At 44.1% G+C, this 8,608-nt stretch overlaps 1 long non-coding RNA gene across 1 annotated transcript; it reads right to left on the bottom strand.

Moving 5' to 3' along the window:
• Window positions 1-987: 987 nt before the first annotated feature.
• On the bottom strand, window positions 988-4,679 carry LOC138919937 (uncharacterized). The gene is made up of 2 exons (XR_011430526.1): window positions 4,589-4,679; window positions 988-2,063 (listed from the first exon to the last, which is right to left on the bottom strand). It is a non-coding gene; the product is annotated as an uncharacterized lncRNA (long non-coding RNA).
• Window positions 4,680-8,608: the final 3,929 nt, after the last annotated feature.

The following is an 8,608-nucleotide window of genomic DNA, read 5'->3' as shown; positions in this document are numbered from 1 at the left end:
CTTGAAAATCCCCCCTGAACCTAGGGCAGCGTCCTACCCGTCGTTCCTACTGTGGGGTTCCTATAGCAAGGGGTGATGGGGGCGTCCCCCGGCATTGCATCCCTTGTATACCTTCCCTTATGCCTGGCAGTAACAGGTGCCTGGTGGACATCTTTCCTATTCTGCCTGGCAGCATAGGCCTGGTGAATGGTCCCCGAGAGAAAAGGAGAGAGAAAAGGAGCCATTACCTTAAAAATGCCCCCATTGGGGTTCCTGTAGCAAGGGATGATGGGGGCATCCCTTGAACATCTTCCCTATTCTGCCTGACAGTAATAGGTGCCTGGTGAATGGTCCCCAGGATAAAAGGACAAAGACAGTGAGAAAGAGAAAGACAGTGAGGAATTTTCCGCCAGTCTGGGGGACATTCTACCCAATTGCAGCCTGGAGCCATTCTCCCAAGAAGGGGTTCCCATACTCAACCAAAGGTTAGAGTTTGGTACTTTCCTTGAACTGGAGTCCCGAGTGGGACTTTCCTCGCAGTTCAGAGCGTGGTCAGGTGCCAGAGGGAGGGATCCCCATCCAGCCTTAGGAAAAGAAACCTTCCACGGGAGTCTTGGAGATTGGCCGCCGTCCTAATGACTTAAGTGGCCGACCCGCGCCCACGTAAAATTTGTCTATTAGAGATAGAGTCAGGAAGGAATGGATTAATTCATTCTCCATCACCCTGAGGCTTAAGGTACTGATTCTCTTCAAGCTGAATGCCACAGTTTGCCCCATAGAGTAGCCATGGGCAGCAAACGTGGATTCATACAGCCGTCCAAGAAAGTTCCCGATGGAGAAGTGAATTTAGATCCATCCTTGAAAAAGAGAAAGGCACAGGGAAGAAAAGGGCACTTACCAGAACTCGAACTCACAAGCCGATGAAGCAAGTCCCCGTACGGGCCACCAGAAATGATGCGGGGTTGGTGAGCCGAGGAGTCGAAAGAAAGATTTCTTAGACTCTCAAGATCTGGCAGTAGAGCTCTTTTATTTAGAGAATAGTGTGGAATAGCATGGGGACAGGACCCATGGGCAGTCAGAGCTTCTGCTGCCACCACTTCTGCTGCCCCCGCTGGCATGGGGACAGGGCCCATGGGCAGGCAGAGCAGCTGCTGCTGCCCCCGCTGGCATGCGGACAGGACCCATGGGCAGGCAGAGCTGGTGCATGGCAACAGGACCCACGGGCGGTCAGAGCTCCTGCTGCTGCTGCAGGGGGACAGGACCCATGGGCAGTCAGAGCTCCTGCTGATGCCCTGAGTTGAGGGTTAGGGCTAATTTTATAAGGCATGGGTAGGTGACTTATTTTTACTGGAAAAAAGAAAAGATGATGTAAAAAGTCATTAAATGATTTCAGTGCAGATGCGGTCTGGTTATTGTGCGGTCATGTAACTTTAGATACGAATCTGGCCATATAGATCGGCATGTAGGTGAGGATGCCCTGGGCTTCTCTCCCTGGGGCGGTCCTAATTCATACCATACAAAAAAGTCCACTGGGTCGTATAGTTTGGCATGTAGGCCAGGTCACCTTGGGCTTCTCTAGCTGGGGCAGCCTTAATCCACATCAATATGATTACAGCTTGTACCTCTATATCAGGGCTCAAACAATTAGTTAAAAATACAATCTGGACAGGACATATCATAACGAGAATTATTAAAAGAGATAGACATAGCAAAACTGTGTACAGGAAAGGCCAAGAAAACATAAGGGGCCAGGACACAGGCCTTAACCTTATCCAACTGTGATCCTGTTGGTCTAATCAGTACAACATTCTGTAAAGCGGCTATGGCCTGGCACAAGTGTGGTTGAATTTTGCCAGAGTCAGTAGAAAGAATAGGAGGGCGGAGGCGAGTGCGGACGGGGAGCCAAACGTTTAGAAGGTTTCTCGCGGAGTGAAAGTCGTCTCATCTGGGCTACTGGGGGAGATTCATCATCTATCTTGACTCGGAAGCTGGGGCTCATCTGCCTTGGTGGAGGTGGGGGCAGAGGCTGCTTGCGGTACATGTCGAATCAGACGATCAGGAATCCACCAAGGAGATGAAGCGTCCTGTGGAAATATGCAAGCATATCCTCGACCGATAGTTAAGAGAATATCAGGACCTTTCCACTGTCCTGTAAGCAGGTCCTTCCATTTGACCTGTGGTAAAATTTTTTGTTTATTATCATTCCAATGTCTCATCATAGGTGACTCACCATGAAAGTCTAAATTGAGAAAATTTATCACAAACAGAGCATGACTTAGTAAAAGACGGGGAGAGCTATATTTGAGCTCTCCTCCTTGTAATTTTTCCAATTGTTGTTTTAGGGGGCTCAGATAGGGAGGAAAATACAAATGTTTCAATTTTGTTTACAAATTGCTGTAAGTCATAGTTCTTTTTTAAAACACTTGTTCAAACAATGCGTACTGTGAAATAATGCTCAGGTATCCATTCAAACATCCACTGACAATAGAAACAGTCAAGAAAATCTTAAGAGTGACCTCAGTCATTATTTTAACAAAAAGATTTGTCTTTTAGGTAGAGTTAGAAACCATTTGTTCCCAATAATGATGTTTAGATTACCCACAAAGACTTTGAGACATTAGACAAACAGCTATCATTTAAAGTTATCATGCTGACAAATTTCTAACAGACAATATGAACTTATTTGACTAGGAAACCTAGGCTGCATATTTGCATATGCAGTGCTAACTCTGGAGGACATATCCAAACATTTCAATCAAACCAACAAACTTAAATTTTCATTAACCAAAGATTAATCCATATCATCTTAAAAGACAGTGGGTTAATTTCTATTGTATTTAGAATTTATGTAAGCGCTTACTTTAAGCCAATTAAACAGAGCTCTTAGTTTTGGCCGTATCACCCAGGGGTAAAAATATCACACACATTTAGACACACAGACACAGAGCCTTCACACCTATTGTTTTAAAAATCACTGCCATCAATCAGGTAATGAGTCAATCTCCAAGAGAGGGCACCCCACTTGGTTGCCGGGGTGATCAGGCCCGGAAACGGGGGGGGGGGGGGGGGCTCCCAGAGGTGGAGCCTATGATATTTTAAAGATTTCTTTGTCTCTCAATTGCAAAGCTCAAAAGGAGCCAAAATGGTCACTGTAACTTTAAGAGAGAGGAAAGAAAAGGGTCCATTACCTTGCAAATCTCCTGAGCCGAGGGCAGCGTCCTACTTGTTCTGCCTGTGGGATTCCTATAGCAAGGGGTGATGGAGGCGTCGCCCTGCATGTATCTCTTGTCCCCCTGCATGCATCTCTTGTATACCTTCCCTATTATGCCTGGCAGTCATAAGTGCCTGGTGAATGGTTCCCAGGATAAAAGGATAGAGAAAACAGTGAGGAACTTTCCACCAGTCTGGGGGACATTCTACCCAATTGCAGCCTGGAGCCATTCTCCCAAGAAGGGGTTCCCATACTCAACCAAAGGTTAGAGTTTGGTACTTTCCTTGAACTGGAGTCCCGAGTGGGACTTTCCCGCAGTTCAGAGAGTGGTCAGGTGCCAGAGGGAGGGAAGCCAATCCAGCCTTAGGAAAAGAAACCTGTCATGGGAGTCTTGGAGATTGGCGGCCGTCCTAATGACTTAAGTGGCCGACCCGTGCCCATGTAAAATTTGTCTATTAGAGATAGAGTCAGGAAGGAATGGATTAATTCATTCTCCATCACCCTCAGGCTTAAGGTACTGATTCTCTTCAAGCTGAATGCCACAATTTGCCCCATAGAGTAGCCATGGGCAGCAAAAGTGCATTCATACAGCTGTCTGAGAAGGTTCCCGATGGAGCAGTGAATTTAGATCCATCCTCGAAATAGAGAAAGTCACAAGGAAAAAATAGGGCACTTACCAGAACTTGAGCTCACAAGCCAATGAAGCAAGTCCACCAGAAATGATGCAGGGTTGGTGAGCCGAGGAGTTGAGAGAAAGATTTCCTGGGCTCTCAAGATTTGGTGGCAGTGCTCTTTTATTTAGAGAATAGCGTGGAATAGCATGGGGACAGGACCCATGGGCAGGCAGAGCTGCTGCGTGGTGACAGGACCCACGGCCAGAACTTAACAGGTCTTGCTCTTATAATGTTGCACAAGGAAGTATTCCCAGTTAGACATTTTAAAACATACTTAGGCAAAGTTGATATAACCTCTTTAAAAAGAAAATCAGCTTCTAAGTTGTGTTCCCACTATCATCCAGGTTTCCAAATTAACAGTTTCCTCTTCGGGGAACCAGGGACATTGTTCTTGTAAAAATGTAGGAATGTAGAAATCTGTCCCAAAGAGGCTTTTATGTCTCTTTTTTGCAAGCATACATGTTATTATTTCTATACAGAGCCTTCTTTCTTTAGACTCAGTATGGCCCAAAACTTCTCAAAAGTTCTTAATACTTCCTATTCTTCCTAACCTTATTTCACTCTCCCTTTCCGGAGAGGGGCAAAAAACTTCTCAAAGTTCTTAACACCTACTACCCTTCTGTCCTTTCCTCACTCTCCCTTTGGCAGAGAGGGGCTAAAGGGGGCTCTTCTTTCCAGCCCTGGGTAGGATACTATCCGTCCGGAGAAGTGGGGGGGAACTTACCCTTCAGGTCCCTGTTCGGGCGCCACTTGCCGGGGTCCCGCCCCGGCAGAGTCCAGGTTCCTGAGGGATGGACGGCGTCGGCGCAATGAGGGGAAAATAAAGGGGACGTGAGACTTGGGTTGGTGTTAGCAAGTCCGACTTTACTGTGCACAAGTGTCGTTTATACATTTTTCAGGATTAGTACAGAAACAGTTCTACAAATATTTTCAGAGAGATAAGGAAGTAAAGAACGAGCACGAGAATATTTATTAGCATTCTATTCCATAGAGCAGAAGGTTAATGGTAGTCTTCTCCCCAATTAGCTAGTGTTTGTTGTCTCTAAGCTAAAGGAGATAGGTACCTAGGCGTCTGTTGTGATTCATGGTAAAGTTAAATCAAAGAGAGAAGGTCCAGGCCTCCGGACAGGACAGCAGTCCGTCTGGTTACATCCTGGTGGAGCCATCCCTGCCTCCCTCAATCATTTACGCCATTAGTGTAGACGGTTAATGGGAACAAAAGGCGACTCCAGGGTGTCTTATCCCCAGGGCTATCTGCATTCTCAGCGGGCAGTTAAACATCTTTACATTTTTGCGCCCTTTAGGGGGTGAAAGCATTCCTTTGTCTTTTAGATTGTGCAGCTAACAGTCCCTTAAGCACACTGCCGGAGAAAGTATCATTTTGTTAGTAAAGTAAAGGGCTGAAAAGCTAAGCTAAACTGTATATCTTCAAGAAAAAAACCAGAAATAAGTATAGACATAACCTTGCTAGAAAGCATGCATATAATTCAGAAAATATCAGGGGTGTCGGCTGGCCATTCTTCACCGAGGGGCATCCTTGCACCCCTCGGCCCTTCTACTCATCAGTTATTTATTATTTATTGCTTTTAGGAGAAAACCTCTATAACATTTTAACAGAAAGCAGAAGGTCAAGAATAATATATAGATACTTCTTGATCATCCAATTAACCAGCAAACTTAGAAGGACGATGCATATATATTTAGACAAAGAACTGGAGGGAGAAGGAAACATTAACCAGACAGAGGCCATAAACCTAATTCGACATCTTATCTGGGCGGGATTCCTTTGTGATTGTCTCAAATGGGACTGTGTGCTCCTCCAATAATTAACTGAAAAATATCTTGAAAGTTACCTGCAGGTGGTCACATTCTCTTACTATATCTAATTTTCCCAGGAGGTAGTGCCTCCCAAGCAGCCACCCAAAGGAGTGAAAACTGGAGGTTAAGAAAGGAAAAGGAATGAAGGGCAATTAGAAGCAGCACAGGTTTCAGAACTATGTGAGGAGCCGGCCGGTTATTCTTCACCAAGGGGTGACCCTGCACCCCTCGGCGTTAATCGGCTGGACCCTGTCAAACAGCCGATCAAACGATGTAGCCACGGCTCCCAGCAATCACTAATCATCAGGGAAATGCAAATCAAAACTACACGAAGATATCACCTTACACCTGTTAGAATGGCAAAAATATCCAAAACCAAGCGTGACAAATGTTGGAGAGGCTGCGGAGAAAAAGGAACCCTCATACACTGTTGGTGGGAATGCAAACTGGGGCAGCCACTATGGAAAACAGTATGGAGAGTCCTCAAAAAGTTAAGAATAGAAATACCTTATGACCCAGCCATCCCACTACTGGGTATCTATCCTAAGAACCCGAAATCAGCAATTCCAAAAGTCCCATGCACCCCTATGTTCATCACAGCATTATTCACAGTAACCAAGTCATAGAACCAACCTAAGTGCCCAGCAACTGATGACTGGATAAAGAAGATACAGTATATATATACAATGGAATACTACTCAGCCATGAAAAAGGACAAAGTCACCCCATTCACAACAACATGGATAGAACTTGAGGGTCTTATGTTGAGTGAAATAAGCCAGACAGAGAAAGACGAACTCTGTATGACTCCACTCATAGGTGGTAGTTAACATATGGACAAAGAGATCTGATCGGTGGTCACCAGGGGAAAGGGGGGTGGGGGGAGGGCACTAGGGGTGAAGTGGTGTACCTACAACATGACTAATAATGATGTACAACTGTAATTTCACAAGGTTGTTAACTATCATAACCTTAATTAAAAAAAAAAAAAAGAAAAGGGCCCTAAGGTCTTTGCAAGAAATAGACATGGAGGTCTAGAACAAGTACCAAACAGGGTAGGTTTAAAGTTCGTGAAATATAAGAATGTTAAATTAGGATTGTCAAGAATATGATGCAAGGGGAAAATAAGTCATGTAAAATACTGCATTGCACCAACTGTTTCTTCAAGGCTATGGTGATCATTGGATTTTCTCGTTCATTCTGTTAACGTGATTTGTAATATGATTTAATTCTTTTGAATGTCAAAATAACCTTGCCTTCATGAACTAAACTCTCTAATGGTTTCTGTGTCCATTTGCATTTTCCCAAGAATTTTCATTTCTTTATCTGTAACTGGTGGATTTCTGTCATCCTCTTTCTTTCCTTCCATCTTGCTGGAATTTACCACACATTACAATGCAGACATCAGCATTGCACTTCCTAAAACAGAAGGCTGGGACCACAGAAACAGGCAAACTGGGAGACGGAGGTGGAGGACATCGCATAGCTATTAACAAGACCAGGAACCTCACATTTCATGAAAAGACACAATCTCCTTCATGAACAGAGATGCACAACTTGTAAACGAATCGTAAGCAGAATGTAGCACAGTGAAGATGAGAAGATTTGTGATACTAAAAATGAACACATACATTGTGTTCAGATCCAATGACAACCCACATCATTTGCAGTTCATAAATGAGGAAAAGTAGTAGGATATTTCTTCAAAATGGTACTTTATTATAAGGATGAAGGCTAAAAAATTCTATTTGGTGGCCTATTAATAAATACATGATGATTCTTTTTCGTCTTCCCTTATTTCTCTCATAGTCCTATGTTGCTACGCTAGGCGTATTTGAATGCCCACTATCTACTCGTTGGCTTATCAGAAGGCCATCCTTATGATAGAAGGACAATCAGGTCAAAATTGTGTTGAGCTCTGTGGGGTCAAGAACACAGGGCTGAGAGTCAACGGACTGTGTGACAGGCCTACCTCTGCCACAAACTAGACGTATGACCTTGGGCAAGTAAACATGGCTCAAACCCTCCCTAGGCCTTGTGTGGAAGTGGTGTTCCTGGGCCCACAGAATCTCAACATTCCTCCAAGATGCTTGAACCTGTCCAAAATACTTGTTGCTCTCCAAAAATCTGCTATCCAGGAGAAAAGTCAGACACGTCCATAGATGACTGAGCTATCAAGCAAATGCTAAAAGTGTTTTAATAGAAGTGCAATGAAGTATGTGGAAATATGGACTTTGCAAGTTTCTCTGAAATGCTGTTAAAGGAGGCATTTATGGAATTGGACTTTGAATCACAGTCAAGATGTTACAGAACTGTGGGGAAGGTGCAGAGTGAAAGGAAACCTTGATCTGAACAGGAAAGTAGAGTTGCAATGCTTAGCATCTTCAGAAGCAGTGAGTCCACAGACTGAATTGGTGAGGAGTGACCCACTGGGAATGTGCTGGTAAGAATGCCTGGACAGAATGCAGAGCTATGGGTTGACCCACTGCTCACAGTAATTCCATGTTCAGAGATATCTGCAATGCTCTTTCTTGTATCAGATCCTAGAGATATATATTATTTCTGCCACACTTAAACTATTAGACCATTCAATGGTCTATATTTTAAGTGGAACCATACCTGAACAGTTCATAAGTGCTATATAAGTGTTGTTACATCGAAAGTAAATATAATAACTTCCCAGTAAGCCCACTCCCTTGCTTGATGTGTTCTGTGTGTTTCTTAATTTGTCCCTACATCATTTCATATCAGGAGGCAACAAAGTAGCACACTGGAATTTCCGTCCCAGCTCCAGAAAAAGGTCATTGTTGGACTTAGGAAGAATAAAGTTGTTTTAACTGTTGAGAAAGATATTAAACATCGTTTTGGTGTCTGCTAAGAGCGTTCCTCTGAAGCAAATTCTTCTGTGATCACACATATTCATAAA

The sequence above is a fragment of the Equus caballus genome, chromosome 21, assembly GCF_041296265.1.
Source record: "Equus caballus isolate H_3958 breed thoroughbred chromosome 21, TB-T2T, whole genome shotgun sequence".
Classification (NCBI taxonomy): domain Eukaryota; kingdom Metazoa; phylum Chordata; class Mammalia; order Perissodactyla; family Equidae; genus Equus; species Equus caballus.
Note: the sequence above shows the minus strand (reverse complement) of the source record. Positions and strands in the feature narration are given on the sequence as shown.